The sequence below is a fragment of the Ranitomeya variabilis genome, chromosome 2, assembly GCF_051348905.1.
Source record: "Ranitomeya variabilis isolate aRanVar5 chromosome 2, aRanVar5.hap1, whole genome shotgun sequence".
Classification (NCBI taxonomy): domain Eukaryota; kingdom Metazoa; phylum Chordata; class Amphibia; order Anura; family Dendrobatidae; genus Ranitomeya; species Ranitomeya variabilis.
This window is the reverse complement of record NC_135233.1, coordinates 1017287549-1017306130: the sequence shown is the minus strand read 5'-3', so window position 1 is coordinate 1017306130 and position 18582 is coordinate 1017287549. Positions and strand designations below refer to the sequence as shown.

The window sequence follows — 18582 nt, the reverse complement described above, 5'->3', positions numbered from 1 at the left end:
AATGTTAGAAAAAAAGCATTTCTCACAACGCATACAAGACGCAACATTGAGAGATGGAGCTGCTTCCTCGCAGTTCAGTCACATTCTGGATGCGAAATGCCAGATATCAGCCCCTGGGGATAGTACCAAGATTGAACGCTACCTCCTATCCCATGGGTAGGCAATCCCTAATTCCTGGGGTGCTAACCACTTGGAAACCCACCGCTCCAGAGGCCCAGCAGAGTAGAGTGGACATCCAGCATTTGCACCTCTGCCCCACTCATTCTCTATGGGACTGCTGAGGTATCAGAACACGGCAGTCACCATAAAGGATAACTTAATATTGGCTAAACCCCTTTAAGCATAAAAAACAAACTTAAGAGTGGGATAGGGGGGGGGGGAACCTCTATATCCAGCAACACATCCAAAATCATTGCCAAGGGGGCCGTGCTCACACTTTGCATTTTTGTTACTTTTCTGCGCAGTTTTGTCACAAAACCTGATGGGTTTCCTGATGCCAGCAAAATGAATGCGAATCCTGACATCTCATGCACACATTGTTTTTATGGAGCAGATTTATCTACAGCGCGTCTTTTCTTTCAGAGCGGTTGCTGAAGATTTTACCCATAATAATGAGTGGGGAAAAATCTGCAACAAAAAAGGCGGCAACAATGCGCAGATTGTACCCTGCTTTTTTCCTGCCAAGAGATGCAGAAATAGTACAGAAAACATGTGCACATACACTAATAATGCAGAGCAACCTAGAGACCCCCAGAGAATCCTGTGAGCCCCACCTCCTTGTAAAGACCATAAAAATTAGCACCAAATAAAAAAAAGCCCAAATCATTGGAACTGAATGGTGGATTTGAAAAAAAGCAAAATATCGGAGAGCAGCAGAGATAAAAAGCAAACACTGGTCACTTCCATTCTATGTCATACTGGTGAAGACATGGCAGAAGGGAAGAATCCCAGGAGACCGGTCAGGTGAGGCAAAACGGGACATTCTCTGCATAAAAAAACCCTCTTTATGAGCGAATCGTTTCTATTTGCTTCAAAGAGGGATGTGTGTCCACAATGGTCAGATCTGATGTGACTTCATCAAGTACATCTGTGCTGGGGAGTAAAGGCATACATAGCAATATAATGTCCAAACGTGTGTTATCTGGTAGCACATAATGGTCAGGGTTATTGTGATAACAATATTCCCCACATATGGGGAATTTATTATTACTTTATGGCTAATGAGGTTTGAACATATTATTGTAGGATTTTTGTGATATACAGTTAAGTCCATATATACTTGGACAGAGACAACATTTTTCTAATTTTGGTTATAGACATTACCACAATGAATTTTAAACAAAACAATTCAGATGCAGTTGAAGTTCAGACTTTCAGCTTTCATTTGAGGGTATCCACATTAAAATTGGATGAAGGGTTTAGGAGTTTCAGCTCCTTAACAAGTGCCACCCTGTTTTTAAAGGGACCAAAAGTAATTGGACAATTGACTCCAAGGCTATTTCATGGACAGGTGTGGGCAATCCCTTCGTTATGTCATTCTCAATTAAGCAGATAAAAGGTCTGGAGTGGATTTGAGGTGTGGTGCTTGCATTTGGAAGGTTTTGCTGTGAAGTAAACATGCGGTCAAGAGCTCTCTATGCAGGTATAACAAGCCATCCTAAAGCTGCGAAAACAGAAAAAACCCATCCGAGAAATTGCTACAATATTAGGAGTGACAAAATCTACAGTTTGGTGCATCCTGAGAAAGAAAGCACTGGTGAACTCATCAATGCAAAAAGATCTGAGCGCCCACGGAAGACAACAGGGGTGGATGATCGCAGAATAATCTCCATGGTGAAGAGAAACTTCTTCACAACAGCCAACCAAGTGACCAACACTCTCCCGGAGGTCGGCGTATCAATATCCAAATCTACCATAAAGAGAAGACTGCATGAAAGTAAATACAGAGGGTTCACTGCACGGTGCAGCTACTCATAAGCATCAAGAATAAAAAGGCTAGACTGGACTTTGCTAAATAACATCTAAAAAAGCCAGCACAGTTCTGGAAGAACATTCTTTGGACAGATGAAACCAAGATCAACCTCTACCAGAATGATGGAAAGAGAAAAGTATGGCGAAGGCGTGGTACAGCTCATGATCCAAAGCATACCACATCATCTGTAAAACACGGCGGAGGCAGTGTGATGGCTTGGGCATGCATGGCTGCCAGTGGCACTGGGTCACTAGTGTTTATTGATGATGTGACACAGGACAGAAGCAGAAGAATGAATTCTGAGGTATTCAGAGACATACTGTGTGCTCAGATCCAGCCAAATGCAGCCAAACTGATTGGTCGTCGTTTCATCCTACAGATAGACAATGACCCAAAACATAAAGCCAAAGCAACCCAGGAGTTTATTAAAGCAAAGAAGTGGAATATTCCTGAATGGCCAAGTCAGTCACCTGATCTCAACCAAATTGAGCAGCATTTCACTTGTTCAGACAGATAGGCCCACAAACAAAATAAAAAAAACAAGAACCAGATGAAGTGAATCACTACAGAGCTTATTGCTGCACTTTTCCAAAAGAGGAAAACGCGCTGTGGGTTTGTAATAATTTTGGAAAATTGCAGCCAAAAATTATAGCTGCACCTGAGGCCGCGCTGTGTTGAACCCCCATCATTAACCCCTGTGTGCCCAAGCCTGTTTTCACCTTCCTAACCGGGCCAAATTGTACATTTCTGACCATTGTCACTTTAGGAGGTAATAGCTCCAGAACTCCGGATCCCACTGATTCGGAGACTGTTCTTAGTGACTTATGGTGCTTCACGATAGTGGTAACATTTGGCCGATACATTTTCAAAATTTTCATAAATAAATGCAAATTAAAAATTTGATGCTTTGGCAGTTTTCACATCTTACATTTTTCTGCCCTAAAATCAGAGAGTTATACCACAGAGAACAGTTAATAAACAACATTTCCCACATTTCTACTTTACACTTCAATAATTTTTAAACAATTTTTTTCTTTTGGTCAGGAAGTTATAAGGGTCAAAATTTTAGCAGCAATTTCTCACTATTTCAACAAAATTTACAAAACCTGTTTCTTTAGGGACCTACTCAGATTTAAATGGAATTTGATGGACATATATTGGAAATTCCCCCAAAAGTGAGGGCTTTAAAAAAAAAAAAAAAAAAAAAAAAAAACCACACCCATCAAATACATAAACTGTTGTCAGAAAATGTTTTAACCCTTCAGGTGTTACACAGAAAATAATGCAAAGTGTAATGAAAAAAATCTACAAAACTAATCTTGCACTATATTTCTCATTTCTGCAAGAGGAAACACCAAAAATTAGACCCACAGTTTGTTACCCACTTTCTTTAAAGCACAGCGATACCCCATATGTAGTCACACAGCTCTATTTGGACAAATGGCCGGGCTCGGATCAGAAGGAGCAATGGCTGAATTTTGGAATACAAGTTGCTGGTAATAGATTGAGGGCAACGTGTCACATTTGCAGGGCCCCTAAGGCGCCCAGACAACTGACCCCATTTGGAAACTACCCCTCAAGGATTTTATCCAGGGGTATACTGAGGATTTTCAGCCCAAAGGTACAACACAGAATTTGATAATATTAGGTCTTCATATTGAATGTGTCTTCATTAGTTGAGCAAAAGTCGCGTTACTCCAGTTTGCATCGAGAACTCGGGTACGCACTGAGCATCAAGGGGTTCTCGAGTCCCCGTCCTGCATATTTCGTGGCTGTTAAGACCCCCAAAACACACGAGGAGATTGCCCCCGTGTATGACAGGAAATCCCCATGTGTTTTATATGGTGGGAATTCCCGGTCTTTTGCAAAAAAAATCCCAACTCTAAAGCCCCACCCCAACCCATTAATTATTGGCTTTTGCTCAATGTGATGGGGTCTATCACAGTGATCAAAAGGTCCCAATAGGCATAATCCCTGCTGTCAGTGGGTGCCGGCCGGCAGATCTTGGCGGGTGCACTGCGCATGCGCCCATCACTTTTTGTTCATGAAGAGGAGGCAGAAGGCCGGAGCAGGAGGGTCCACGGGGGATGGTGGAGACATTTCACTCTCCTCTGACATGTACATCATGTTAGGAGAGAAATGATTCTAACAGCGGAAACACTATTTTCCTTGATTGGTGTTATTTATTGAGTAACTGAGATTACATGTCCGAGGACCAAAAAATGTAGTCCTGATCAGGTTCTCCCAGGTCTCAGCAATCCCGGTAGCTGAAACAGATTTTTGGACTCTGGAGGGCGCTATACCCTTATTCCCGCTCGCGGAATAAGGCCCCTTAGCAGCCGCCATTTTAATGTACGGTATATTGGCAGTCGTTAAGGCATTAAAATCCAGTCTTTGCCACATGTCTTCCTTCATGAGAAAGTGAGATTGCTCTGTTGTCACGTCTTGATCACTTGTGAAGAAAACATAAAATAAAAAATCCGTAACCGTAATCCCAATAAATATGTGTGATAAGTATGTGCACACGTTCAGTATCTGCAGCGTCATATGACCTGGGGTTGGTAAGGCCGCTTTCATTCATGTGAGGTTTTTTTTTATTATTATTATTTTTGTAATTTTCTGTGAACTGTTTAAGAACTGACATGCTGCACACATCTGTAAAAAAAAACAAAAAAACAGCAGCACGAGCAAGGGATTCAGGAATCAGTTACTTGGCTGGTGTCAATTTTCATTAGGAGATACGTGGCAGCTCTGGATCTGCTGTAATTTAAATGTAGTTTTTTCCTTTTGGTCCAGCAAGAGTTAACGTCAGCATCTTGCTGGCAGCTGCTTTTAGGTTGGTCAGCTGATGTTGGTTGGTAACCACTCCCACCTTCCTTTAAATAGTCACATGACCCATCAGCTGATCGTCATTAATAAAGTTATTCTAAGCAGACCAGCCTGGAGAGAGGAGCTCCCCTGTGTCGGTGGTGTTGCTGCTGTGGGAGTTCGGATTCCTGGTGCCGCAAACTTTGCTGCTTTGGAGCTTAGCAGCAGAGCATGGCTGAAGCAGAGTATTTATTGATTTACCTTTATCACTAACCCTGTGTTTTACCATCTGCAGTGGTAAGGCTATCGTCCTTGCCGGACAGTCAGGGACTAGGCACGTGATGGGGGGGGGGGGATGGAGGTACCACATAGGGAGTTAGGGGAACTTGGGGACAGGCACAGGTAGGTGTCCCATCCCTCGCTCCCTAATGTTAGAGCTTTCCTCTCCCTTTTCCATCCAGTCTTATCTGTATGCTGCCGGACTTACTCATGTCCGAGTATGACAGCTGGTACAGAAAACGACTCCTTATTAAGACGCAGAAAAAAAAACAACATCAAAATCATGGCAAAACAACATGTGGACATATCAAAAGCATACACTAAACATTTGGCAACTGATTTTGAAGATTTTTTGCAGAATTTCTTCACCTAATATGGAACTTATTTGCATATTTTTTTTTTTTTTTACAAGTTTGTCTTTTTTTTAATAAGTCATGTTTTTAATAAAGCTGCTTTGTTTTTGACACTTCCTGGTATTCGGCTTTGCCAGAACTCCTGACAGTCATGTGCAGATGCATGCATTTTGTACCTGCAGATTTACTGCATTTAATACAAGTCAATGGGGAAAATCATGTTGTGAAACTGAAAAGCACTGCAGGTCAGCTTATGATGTACAGGAAAGAAAAATAAAACACAAGCAGCACAGCGGCCATGAGATGTTATAAATCCCATCCACTTTGCTGGAACTGTAAGATGCTTTGTATTCTCACTGTGCAGAAAATGCAGCAGCAAAAACTCATCATGGGGACTTTACCTAAAGAGCGGGAATAATGTCAGGACATTGAAACAGTTAAATAGAATCCTATTTCAGTGGCCGCCACTAGGTGGCTATGTGTCACTGAGTAAATTAAGTTTACTTTGTTTAAGAAGTGTTCTGGCTCCTGCCGTGTTTACCTCCCGCGCACAGATCATCAATGACGCGGATTACTATTGTGGAGTAAGGCGCTACGCCATCGTCACAGCAGCTCTGCGGCTTCTTCACCTACACAAGCAAAGCAGCCACAATAATGCAGCCAGGAAAACAGGGGAGCATGTCCTGATCTGACCTCCGGCTTCCTAAGCTTGGGCACAATGAGGTCATCACAATTCATAGCATTAGCTTGTCCTCGTGGTACAAACGCCGCAGTCACATGCTCTCAAGGATAGTGGCAGCTTCATTGTAAGGGTACCGTCACACAGTACCATTTTGATCGCTACGACGGTACGATTCGTGACGTTCTAGCGATATCGTTACGATATCGCTGTGTCTGACACGCAGCAGCGATCAGGGATCCTGCTGAGAATCGTACGTCGTAGCAGATCGTTTGGAACTTTCTTTCGCCGCTTGATCACCCGCTGACATCGCTGGATCGTTGTGTGTGACACCGATCCAGCGATGTGTTCGCTTGTAACCAGGGTAAACATCAGGTAACTAAGAGCAGGGCCGCGCTTAGTAACCCGATGTTTACCGTGGTTACCAGCGTAAACGTAAAAAAAACAAACAGTACATACTTACATTCCGGTGTCTGTCCTCCGGCGTCTCAGCTTCTCTGCAGTGTGAGCGCCGGCCGGAAAGCGAGCACAGCGGTGACGCGGTGACGTCACCGCTCTGCTTTCCGGCTATGGCGCTTACACAGTGGAGAGAAGCAGAACGCAGGGGACAGACACCAGAATGTAAGTATGTACTGTTTTTTTTTTTTACGTTTACGCTGGTAACCAGGGTAAACATCGGGTTACTAAGCGCGGCCCTGCACTTAGTTACCCGATGTTTACCCTGGTTACCGGGGACTTCGGCATCGCTCCAGCGCCGTGATTGCACCGTGTGACCGCAGTCTACGACGCTGGAGCGATATTCATACGATCGCTGCGACGTCACGGATCGTGCCGTCGTAGCGATTAAAATGGTACTGTGTGACGGTACCCTAACAGTGCTGGTCCCCTAACTGCCAAGCCCAGGGAATATAATATACACCTGTATATATGGGATGTGTGATCATTCTCTGCATATATTCCATGTTCATTCCCTACCTATAAAGCACAGGGAATATAATATACACCTGTATATATGGGATATGTGATCATCCCCCTATTATCTGCATATATTCCATGTTCATTCCCCACCTATAAAGCACAGGGAATATAATATACACCTGTATATATGGGATATGTGATCATCCCCCTATTATCTGCATATATTCCATGTTCATTCCCCACCTATAAAGCTCAGGGAATATAATATACACCTGTATATATGGGATATGTGATCATTCCTCTATTCTCTACATATATTTCATGTTCATTCCCCAACTATAAAGCACAGGGAATATATGATCATTCCTCTATTCTCTACGTATATTTCATGTTCATTCCCCAACTATAAAGCACAGGGAATATATGATCATTCCTCTATTCTCTACATATATTTCATGTTCATTCCCTACCTATAAAGCACAGGGAATATAATATACACCTGTATATATGGGATATGTGATCATCCCCCTATTATCTGCATATATTCCATTTTCATTCCCCACATATAAAGCACAGGGAATAGAATATACACCTGTATATATGGGATGTGTGCTCATTCTCCTATTCTCTACATATATTTCATGTTCATTCCCCACCTATAAATCACAGGAAATATAATATACACCTGTATATATGGGATATGTGATCATTCCTCTATTCTCTACATATATTTCATGTTCATTCCCCACCTATAAAGCTCAGGGAAGAGAATATACACCTGTATATATGGGATATGTGATCATCCCTCTATTCTCTACATATATTTCATGTTCATTCCCTACCTATAAAGCACAGGGAATATAATATACACCTGTATATATGGGATATGTGATCATCCCCCTATTATCTGCATATATTCCATTTTCATTCCCCACATATAAAGCACAGGGAATAGAATATACACCTGTATATATGGGATGTGTGCTCATTCTCCTATTCTCTACATATATTTCATGTTCATTCCCCACCTATAAAGCACAGGAAATATAATATACACCTGTATATATGGGATATGTGATCATTCCTCTATTCTCTACATATATTTCATGTTCATTCCCCACCTATAAAGCACAGGGAATATAATATACACCTGTATATATGGGATATGTGATCATCCCTCTATTCTCTACATATATTTCATGTTCATTCCCCACCTATAAAGCACAGGGAATATAATATACACCTGTATATATGGGATATGTGATCATCCCTCTATTCTCTACATATATTTCATGTTCATTCCCACCTATAAAGCACAGGGAATAGAATATACACCTGTATATATGGGATGTGTGCTCATTCTCCTATTCTCTACATATATCCCATGTCCAAGATTCCTGATAAATCTATTACACACCTCCATATTTCTGGACCAACAAGTTATGTTCACTCTATTTTCTTCACTTCGTTATTTTTAGTACATCCTGTTTTGCTGTATGTATGGGGATCGGGGGTTTTTATGTGAATTTTTTTTTTTAGATCTTTTAAGGAACAAAAAAAAAAAACACCAAGAAAAGCATTTTAGGGTAATTTCCTCAACAGTACAATGATATGGGAAATTAAAGGGTCAACTAGGATCAGAATCGGGACTCGTTGCTTCCAAAAACAGCCCCACATCCGTCCATGGGCGGCATCTAGTATTCAACCTCAAAACACTCAACTGAATGGTATTGAGCTGCAATACCACACACAACCTGAGGGCAACGGAGGCGCCATGCTAATATATTCCTGCCCCATGACTTCTTTGGAATGTAAAAAAAACCCAAAGTTTTCAGAAAGATGCTGCTTCAGGAAACGCCGGCATGTTGACCGCAGTGTCTTTTCGATCATTTTTCGGGTTTTCTTTGGTCACTGGTTCTTTTTTTCCCCTCCTGAATGCAAGGGGGCTGAAGAACGGCCGGGTCACTGGTTACAACCGCTTGTGTCTTTGGAAACCTTGAGCTGTTAATAAGAAGCTGGAAGGAGAACATATGAGCAGCTCATCTGGCATATCTTGCTGCATATACTTTATTTTTTGTTTGTCTCTTTTTTGGGTGGGGGGTAGGAGCGCAGCACTTTCAGGCTCACCCATACCCTATGGGTGCACGCTTCACACTCCTGAGAGAACGTATGACTCCAGCCTCGCAGATTATCCAAATAGGATTTTATTACAGAACAACATTTTACAAATCACATTTAAATGTAAGGCAGCATAGCAGCACATGTCCATTATTGATCTGGGTATTGACCACCTACACAAATCTGGTGACCGCACATTCACTGTCACTAGGAATGAAGTGTCCGCCCGCCCCTTTAATTGTATACACTGATGTAGTCCTGCAACTCCAGGACGGCCTGTGTGATCACCAGCAAGAGGTGAAAGGGTAAAGTCTCCATGTGGAGAGTCCCTGCATTGCTCCTGGGAAACTCAATGTGCCAATAGCCTGTTCACAGAGGGCGAGAGGCGCCACCTGCTGGAAGCAGCAACCATGATATTTGTCACATGACTTCAGCTATACAGCCAGATCAGAAGCTCCACTGCAGGCAGCTGTTCTAGGGGTTTGGCCCTCATCGGTGTAAAGAAAGAAAACGAGCTGGGTGGGCGAGTGGCCTGTGATAGGGGGTCTATTGGGTAAGGTGTCTCAATACAGAGTTTTAAGACTGCTTCTTCCAACAGGTGGCACTTATAGCCCCTGCTCTCATCCTCTATGAAGTGGACACTCACATAGGATCATAGGAAAGTGCAACCAGAAGGCTGCAAACCATGAGCGAAAGACTAGGCCGATAGGATTGTGGTGGCTAGAAGCCATCACACCACTGGTACACAACCTGTAAGCAATGTCCGTACATCTACTTATTGAAGTTTCAAACCCAAACTATTTACACAAAAAAGACCAAAATTAAAATTATATCCCCTTCATGACCCAGCCTATTTTGGCCTTAACGACCTGGCCGTTTTTTGCAATTCTGACCAGTGTCCCTTTATGAGGTAATAACTCAGGAACGCTTCAACGGATCCTAGCGATTCTGAGATTGTTTTTTCGTGACATATTGGGCTTCATGTTAGTGGTAAATTTAGGTCGATAATTTCTGAGTTTATTTGTGAAAAAAAAAACGGAAATTTGGCAAAAATTTTGAAAATTTCGCAATTTTCACATTTTGAATTTTTATTCTGTTAAACCAGAGAGTTATGTGACACAAAATAGTTAATAAATAACGTTTCCCACATGTCTACTTTACATCAGCACAATTTTGGAAACAAATTTTTTTTTTGCTAGGAAGTTATAAGGGTTAAAATTTGACCAGTGATTTCTCATTTTTACAACAAAATTTACAAAACCATTTTTTTTAGGGACCACCTCACATTTGAAGTCATTTTGAGGGTTCTATATGGCTGAAAATACCCAAAAGTGACACCATTCTAAAAACTGCACCCCTCAAGGTGCTCAAAACCACATTCAAGAAGTTTATTAACCCTTCAGGTGTTTCACAGCAGCAGAAGCAACATGGAAGTAAAAAATGAACATTTAAATTTTTAGTCACAAAAATGATCTTTTAGCAACAATTTTTTTATTTTCCCAAGGGTAAAAGGAGAAACTGGACCACGGACGTTGTTGTCCAATTTGTCCTGAGTACGCTGATACCTCACATGTGGGGGTACACCACTGTTTGGGCGCACGGCAGGGCTCGGAAGGGAAGGAGCGCCATTTGACTTTTTGAATGAAAAATTGGCTCCAATCTTTAGCGGACACCATGTCACGTTTGGAGAGCCCCCGTGTGCCTAAACATTGGAGCTCCCCTACAAGTGACCCCATTTTGGAAACTAGACCCCCCAAGGAACTTATCTAGAAACATAGTGAGCACTTTAAACCCCCAGGTGCTTCACAAATTGATCCGTAAAAATGAAAAAGTACTTTTTTTTCCCCAAAAAATTATTTTAGCCTCAATTTTTTCATTTTCACATGGGCAACAGGATAAAATGGATCCTAAAATTTGTTGGGCAATTTCTCCTGAGTACGCCGATACCTCATATGTGGGGGTAAACCACTGTTTGGGTGCACGGCAAGGCTCGGAAGGGGAGGCGTGCCATTTGACTTTTTGAATGGAAAATTAGCTCCAATCGTTAGCGGACACCATGTCGCGTTTGGAGAGCTCCTGTGTGCCTAAACATTGGAGATCCCCTACAAGTGACCCCATTTTGGAAACTAGACCCCCCAAGGAACTTATCTAGATGCATAGTGAGCACTTATAACCCCCAGGTGCTTCACAGAAGTTTATAACGCAGAGCCGTGAAAATAAAAAGTAATTTTTCTTTCCTCAAAAATGATTTTTAGCCCAGAATTTTTTATTTTCCCAAGGGTAATAGGAGAAATAGGACCCCAAAAGTTGTTGTCCAGTTTCTCCTGAGTACGCTGATACCCCATATATGGGGGTAAACCACTGTTTGGGCACACGTCAGGGCTCGGAAGGGAAGTAGTGACATTTGAAATGCAGACTTTGATGGAATGGTCTGCGGGCATCACGTTGCATTTGCAGAGCCCCTGATGTGCCTAAACAGTAGAAACACCCCACAAGTGACCCCATTTTGGAAACTAGACCCCCGAAGGAACTTATCTAGATGTGTGGTGAGCACTTTCAACCCCCAAGTGCTTCACAGAAGTTTATAACGCAGAGCCGTGAAAATAAAAAATAATTGTTCTTTCCTCAAAAATTATGTTTTAACAAGTAATTTTTTATTTTTGCAAGGGTAACAGGAGAAATTGGACCCCAACAGTTGTTGCCCAGTTTGTCCTGAGTACGCTGGTACCCCAAATGTGGGGGTAAACCACTGTTTGGGCGCACGTCGGGGCTTGGAAGGGAGGGAGCACCATTTGACTTTTTGAACGCAAGATTGGCTGGAATCAATGGTGGCGCCATGTTGCGTTTGGAGACCCCTGATGTGCCTAAACAGTGGAAACCCCTCAATTCTAACTTCAACACTAACCCCAACACACCCCTAATCCTAATCCCAACTGTAGCCATAACCCTAATCACAACCCTAACCCCAACACACCCCTAACCACAACCCTAACCGCAACACACCCGTAACCCTAATTCCAACCCTAATCCTAACCCTAATCCCAACCCTAACCCTAATCCCAACCCTAACCACAACTGTAACCCCAACGCACCCCTAACCACAAGCCTAATCTTAACCCTATTTCCAACCCTAGCCCTAATTCCAACCCTAACTAATTCCAACCCTAACCCTAAGGCTATGTGCCCACGTTGCGGATTCGTGTGAGATTTTTCCGCACGATTTTTGAAAAATCTGCAGGTAAAAGGCACTGTGTTTTACCTGCGGATTTACAGCAGATTTCCAGTGTTTTTTTGTGCGGATTTCACCTGCGGATTCCTATTGAGGAACAGGTGTAAAACGCTGCGGAATCCGCACAAAGAATTGACATGCTGCGGAAAATACAACGCAGCGTTTCTGCACGGAATTTTCCGCACCATGGGCACAGCGGATTTGGTTTTCCATAGGTGTACATGGTACTGTAAACCTGATGGAAAACTGGTACGAATTCGCAGCGGCCAATCCGCTGCGGATCCGCGGCCAATCCGCTGCGGATCCGCGGCCAATCCGCTGCGGATCCGCAGCCAAATCCGCACTGTGTGCACATGCCATAACCCTAACCCTACCCCTAACCCTACCCCTAACCCTACCCCTAGTTCTAACCCTAGTTCTAACCCTAACCCTAGTGGAAAAAGAAAAAAAAAAATATTTTCTTTATTTTATTATTGTCCCTACCTATGGGGGTGATAAAGGGGGGGGGGGGGTTTATTTATTATTTTTTTTATTTTCATCGATGTGATAGAACCTACCACAGCGACCAAAATGTACTTTGTAATGAATCTGCCGGCCGATTCGGCGGGCGCACTGAGCATGCGCCCGCCATTTTGGAAGATGGCGGCGCCCATGGAGGAGGCGGACGGGCACCGGGAGCCTCGGTAAGTATAAGGGGGGGGGGGGGGGGGGGAGAGATCGGGGCACGGGGGGGGGGGGGGGGGCGTCGGAGCACGGGGGGGTGACATAGGAGCACGGGGGGAGCGGAGCACAGGACGGAGGGGACTACGGGACAGATCGGTGGCTTGGGGGGGGCGATCGGTGGGGTGGGGGGGGTCACTTCAGTATTTCCAGCCATGGCCGATGATATTGCAGCATCGGCCATGGCTGGATGGTAATATTTCACCAGTTTTTTAGGTGAAATATTACAAATCGCTCTGATTGGCAGCTTCACTTTCAACAGCCAATCAGAGCGATCGTAGCCACGGGGGGGTGAAGCCACCCCCCCTGGGCTGAAGTACCACTCCCCCTGTCCCTGCAGAACGGGTGAAATCGGAGTTAACCCTTTCACCCGCTCTGCAGCGACGCGATCATTCCATGACGCCACATAGGCATCATGGGTCGGATTGGCACGGGTTTTCATGACGCCTACGTGGCGTCAAAGGTCGGGAAGGGGATATTCATCAGTGAACTAAATGGGGGCTCCACAGCCGAGGGCATCCATACATGTGACTGCACCCGGAGGTCAGCACTTTACCACCACTGCGGTCCAGGCCACAATCATCAACCACAACGTGAAGATCGGTTCTCACAGTGCTCAGCGCTCCCTCCATAACAGTAACCAGAATTATTAGGTACAGCCAGGCTGTGGAACCCCTACATGACACGCCATAAATGCCTCCCACCTTTGGAATCAGCACCATTGTTAAGTACTGGGACGCATCTAGGATTGCCAGGAACTTCTCATCTACAGCCAGAAGTATGTCAGATTGGATTCTTTTTAAAACAAATTGCCCACTCTTCTACCCAGGGCTGTGGAGCCGGAGACCATTTTAGTGAAGTCGGAGTCATGGAAATTGAGGAGTCGGAGGTCTGACTTACCGACTCCACAGCCCTGACTAACAACCCGTTCTTAAAGTCAACCTGTCAGCAGTTTGGGCCGATATGAGTTACGGCCATCACCTTTCAGGACTGATGTACAGCATTCTATAGTGTCAAGGTTATTTTTAATCCAAGTGGCAAAAAAAAAAATTGCGCATTTTTCCAACACCCGTAGCGTCTCCATTTTTCGTGATCTCGGGTTGGGTGAGGACTTACTTTTTGTGTGACGAACTGATGTTTTTAACCCCTTCATGACCTTGGGATTTTGTGTTTTTCCGTGTTCGTTTTTCGCTCCCCTCCTTCCCATGGCCATAACTTTTTATTTCTCCGTCCATATGGTCATGTGAGGGCTTATTTTTTGCGAAACAAGTTGTAATTTTTAACGACATCATTGATTTTACCATGTCGTGTACTAGAAAACAGGAAAAAAAATTCCAAGTGTGGTGAAATTGTAAAAAAAAAGTGCAACTTGCTTTTTGTTTGGCTTTTTTGCTAGGTTCACAGTGCTAAAACTGACCTGCCATTATGATTCTCCAGGTCATTACGAGTTCATAGACACCAAACATGTCTAGGTTATTTTTTTATCTAAGTGGTGAAAAAAAAATCCAAACTTTGCTTTAAAAAAAAAAAAAAAACACGCCATTTTCCGATACCCGTAGCGTCTCCATTTTTCATGATCTGGGGTCAGGTGAGGGTTTATTTTTTGCATGCTGAGCTGGCGTGTTTAATAATAGCATTTTGGTGCAGATACGTTCTTTTGATCGCCCGTTATTGCATTTTAATGCAATGTCGTGGCGACCAAAAAAAAACGTAATTCTGGCGTTTCTAATTTTTTTTCTCGCTACGCCGTTTAGCGATCAGGTTAATCTTTTTTTTATTGATAGATCGGGTGATTCTGAACGCGACAATACCAAATATGTGTAGGTTTGAAATTTTTTTGATTTATTTTGAATGGGGCGAAAGGGGGGTGATTTAAACTTTAAAAAAAAAATTTTCCACTTTTTTTTTTTATATATATACTTTTGCCATGCTTCAATAGCCTCCATGGGAGGCTAGAAGCTGGCACAACGCGATCAGCTCAGTTACATAGCAGCGATCATTAGATCACTGCTATGCAGCAAAAATGCAGGTGTGCAATGAGCACGTACCACAGAGTGGCGCTCACAGCAGGCCGGCATCAGTAACCATAGAGGTCTCAAGGACCTTTATGGTTACCATTCTGACGCATCGCTGACCCCCGATCATGTGACGGGGTCGGTGATGCGCGCATTTCTGGCCGCCCGACCGGAAGCGGTAGTTAAATGCCGCTGTCAGCGGCATTTAGCTAGTTAATAGCGGCGGGTGAATCGTGATTTCACTCGCCGCTATTGCGCGCACATGTCAGCTGTTCAAAACAGCTGACATGTCCCGGCTTTGATGCGGGCTCACTGCCGGAGGCCGCATCAAAGCGGGGGATCTGACCCCGGACGTACTATCCCGTCCGAGGTCAGAAAGAGGTTAATGATGCCATTTCGGTGCAGATTTTCTTTTGAATGCCTGTTATTGCAATTTTTGCTGCGACCAAAAAACGTAATTCTTGGGTTTAATATTTTTCTCTCGCTATGATGTTTAGAGATCAGGTTAATTCTTTTCTTTTATTGATAGATCGGGCAATTCTGATAGCGGCGATGTGTATGTTTGATTTTTTTTTATTGTTTTATTTTGAATGGGGCAAAAGGGGGGTGATTTGAACTTTTTTTTTTCATATTTTTAAACTTTTTTTTTTTTTTTTTTTTTTACTTTTGCCATGCTTCAATAGCCTCTATGGGAGGCTAGAAGCTGGCATAGCCCGATCGGCTCTGCTACATAGCGGTGATGCTCAGTTCGCTCTTATGTAGCTAACAGCATGGATATGAGCTCCGACCACAGGGTGGCGCTCAAAGCAATATGGCATCAAAAAACCATAGAGTCTGCAGGAGACCTCTGGTTGATATGCCGACGAACCGATGACCCCCGATTATGTGACAGGGGTCATTGGTGTGCGCATTTCCGGCCGGATGCGCTTGTTAAATGCTGCTGTTAGAGTTTTACAGCGGTATTTAACTAGTTAATAGGTGCGGACGGATCGCGATTCCGCCCGCGCCTATTGCGGGCACGTGTCAGCTGTACAAAACAGCTGACATGTCTCAGCTTTGAGGTGAGCTCACCGCCGGAGTCCGCATCAAAGCGGGGGATACTGCCATGGGCGTAATAGTACATCCAATGACAGTAAGGGGTTAAATATTGTATTCTCAGGAGAGTAAAATAAAAGTAAGAGATACTCACCCTCAGCAGCGGTACCAACCATGTATGTGCCACATCTCCCAGGGTTCACATGCCATTGCTATGTGTGTGAGAACTTCTGCCAATGTCATGCCAGACCTGGAGTGTCGGCCCTCACATTGCTGGGACAGCACTGGAGTCTTATTTTACATTAGGGAATATAAAATTTAAAGATGCCCTCACATATTGTCGCAGATAGTGAAAACCTGATGCGACTGATCCGTTTTTTCGACGGATTCGACTAGCTGATACAGCTAATTGGATCCTTAAAAAAAAACAAAAAAATGGAGAATGCTCGGTTAAAAAAAAACTGAATCCGTCGCTGGATTCCGTCATTTGACGGATCCAGCGCCATAGGCTTCCATTCTAGCTAACGATGGACGGCGATGGATCCGTCGCTGTCTTTTTTTCGACGGACAAAACACGTTACTATGTCTGCTTTCTCTGGACGCCGGAAAAACTATTTGAGATGGATCCGGCGAAAAACGGATGAAACGTGAGGCTGTCTTGCCGCAATCCGTCTCTAATACAAGTCTATGAGAAAAAAAACAAATCCGGCGGCAACTTTTGACAGATCCGTTTTTTTTTTTGTTTGTTTGTTTTCAAAATTTGCTGGATTGTGCCTGACGGCAAAAAAACTGATATGTGAAAGGAGCAAGCTTTATGAAGAAACAGGAGGTCAATTTCCCTGCATGAGTCATTGCAAAAATCTGTAAGGAAGGGGAGGAGGGTGGTCAGATCAGTTGGGTCAGGAGCTGAAGAGGGGAAGGATAAATGGAGGGAAGAGAGAATTCCTGTATCTACATAGAGCAGAAAAAAAGAAGGATTAGCTGGGAGGAAAGGCAAAATAAGCAATTGTAAGTACACACTGTTGTAGAATATGAGGATTGCAATATAGTAAGAGGATACATACTTTGATGGGAGGAGGAGGGCTTCTTTAAAGAAAGGGTGGTGCGAGTAGTGGACAACACCTCTGAAGAAAAGAAAAAAAAGGAAAAAAAAAAAAGGACTTTGTTTTGGGCAGTCTTGGTCTATGGATCACAGTATAGAGGTCTTCCATCCTGGGCAGCTTCCAGTAATCAATATTGTTTTATTGACGTACTACAGTGCTAGAACTAAAGATAAACTACTGTATAATATACATTTTCTTAAGCGCAAGGCAATGAACGTCAACATTTCTTCTCTAGTTTTATGTAACAAACAACAAAAATTTTTGGAGTTTGAGAAACCTCTACAACCACTTTAACAAAGAGGTTATTACCCTCAAGAACGTTTCCATGAAAAGGTGGGAGTCTGACCTCAAAATCACTCTGCAGATTGAACAATGGGACAGCGCTATCAGAAACACTAAGGCTATGTGCACACGTAGGAAATGTGGTGCAGAATTTTCTGCACTAAATCTGCATCTCCTGGCAGAATCCGCAGCTGCGTTTTTTTGCGTGGTTTTGATGCGTTTTTTGCTCGGTTTTTATGCAGTTTTTACCACTGCGGATATCTATTAATGGAGGGGTGCAGAAACGCACAAAAGTGACATGCACTTCTTTGAAATCTGCAGCGGATTTTCCTGCACCATGTGCACAGCTTTTTTTTTTTTTTTTTACATTGATTTACATTGTACTGTAAATCACAGCGCAGATCTGCAGCAGAAAAAAAACACTGCAGATCTGCACTAAATCTGCATCGTGTGCACACAGCCTTAGGCTTCTAATATCTAAATGATCCTCCACGGGTCTTACTTTAAAATATTGTCAAGGTGGTATTACACCCCCCAATATCCCCTGTGGTCCCATGTTTCACAACATATTACTGTAGCTTCTTTACCAATAATACCCCTCAGAGGGCACTCCTCAATTGACATGGAACATGTAGACCCCTCAATTAAATACATTATACACATTTTCCTAGTAGTAAAGAATTCCTTAGCGTATTGGTGGAAAAAACCTGAAGCACCAAAGCTTACAGATATTTTAGACAAAATTCATCAACACCGCTCCCAGGAATGGAGATCAACAACAATCGTATTTAACAAATACTTTAGAAAACGGAATGTATGGAATTCAAGATTTAGGAACGCTTGAGCTATTGTTAATATACGTGTGAACAAACAGAGATCACTCCGTCTATATTTCTTTGCTCTGATTCCTTCCTGTATTCAGCATTAAATATGTTCTAAGTGTATGTATTACTGTACTCTGGTTATATTTTTAACCTGAGAACTGTGTCTGAGTTCTGTAATTTTTACTGTTTCCCTCCCTAGTCCCCTCTCAACCCCCCCTCCTCCCGATTTTTATCCCCTTTTTTCCTT

At 43.2% G+C, this 18582-nt stretch overlaps 2 protein-coding genes across 4 annotated transcripts in view; one reads left to right on the top strand and one right to left on the bottom strand.

The window, feature by feature from the left end:
• Positions 1-18582, bottom strand: part of STAG1 (STAG1 cohesin complex component) — a 190854-nt gene that overhangs the window by 68472 nt on the left and 103800 nt on the right. The gene's annotated exons all lie outside the window — the stretch shown is intronic.
• The window catches only part of LOC143808540 (uncharacterized), an 84783-nt gene that overhangs the window by 19033 nt on the left and 47168 nt on the right, over positions 1-18582 (top strand). The gene's annotated exons all lie outside the window — the stretch shown is intronic.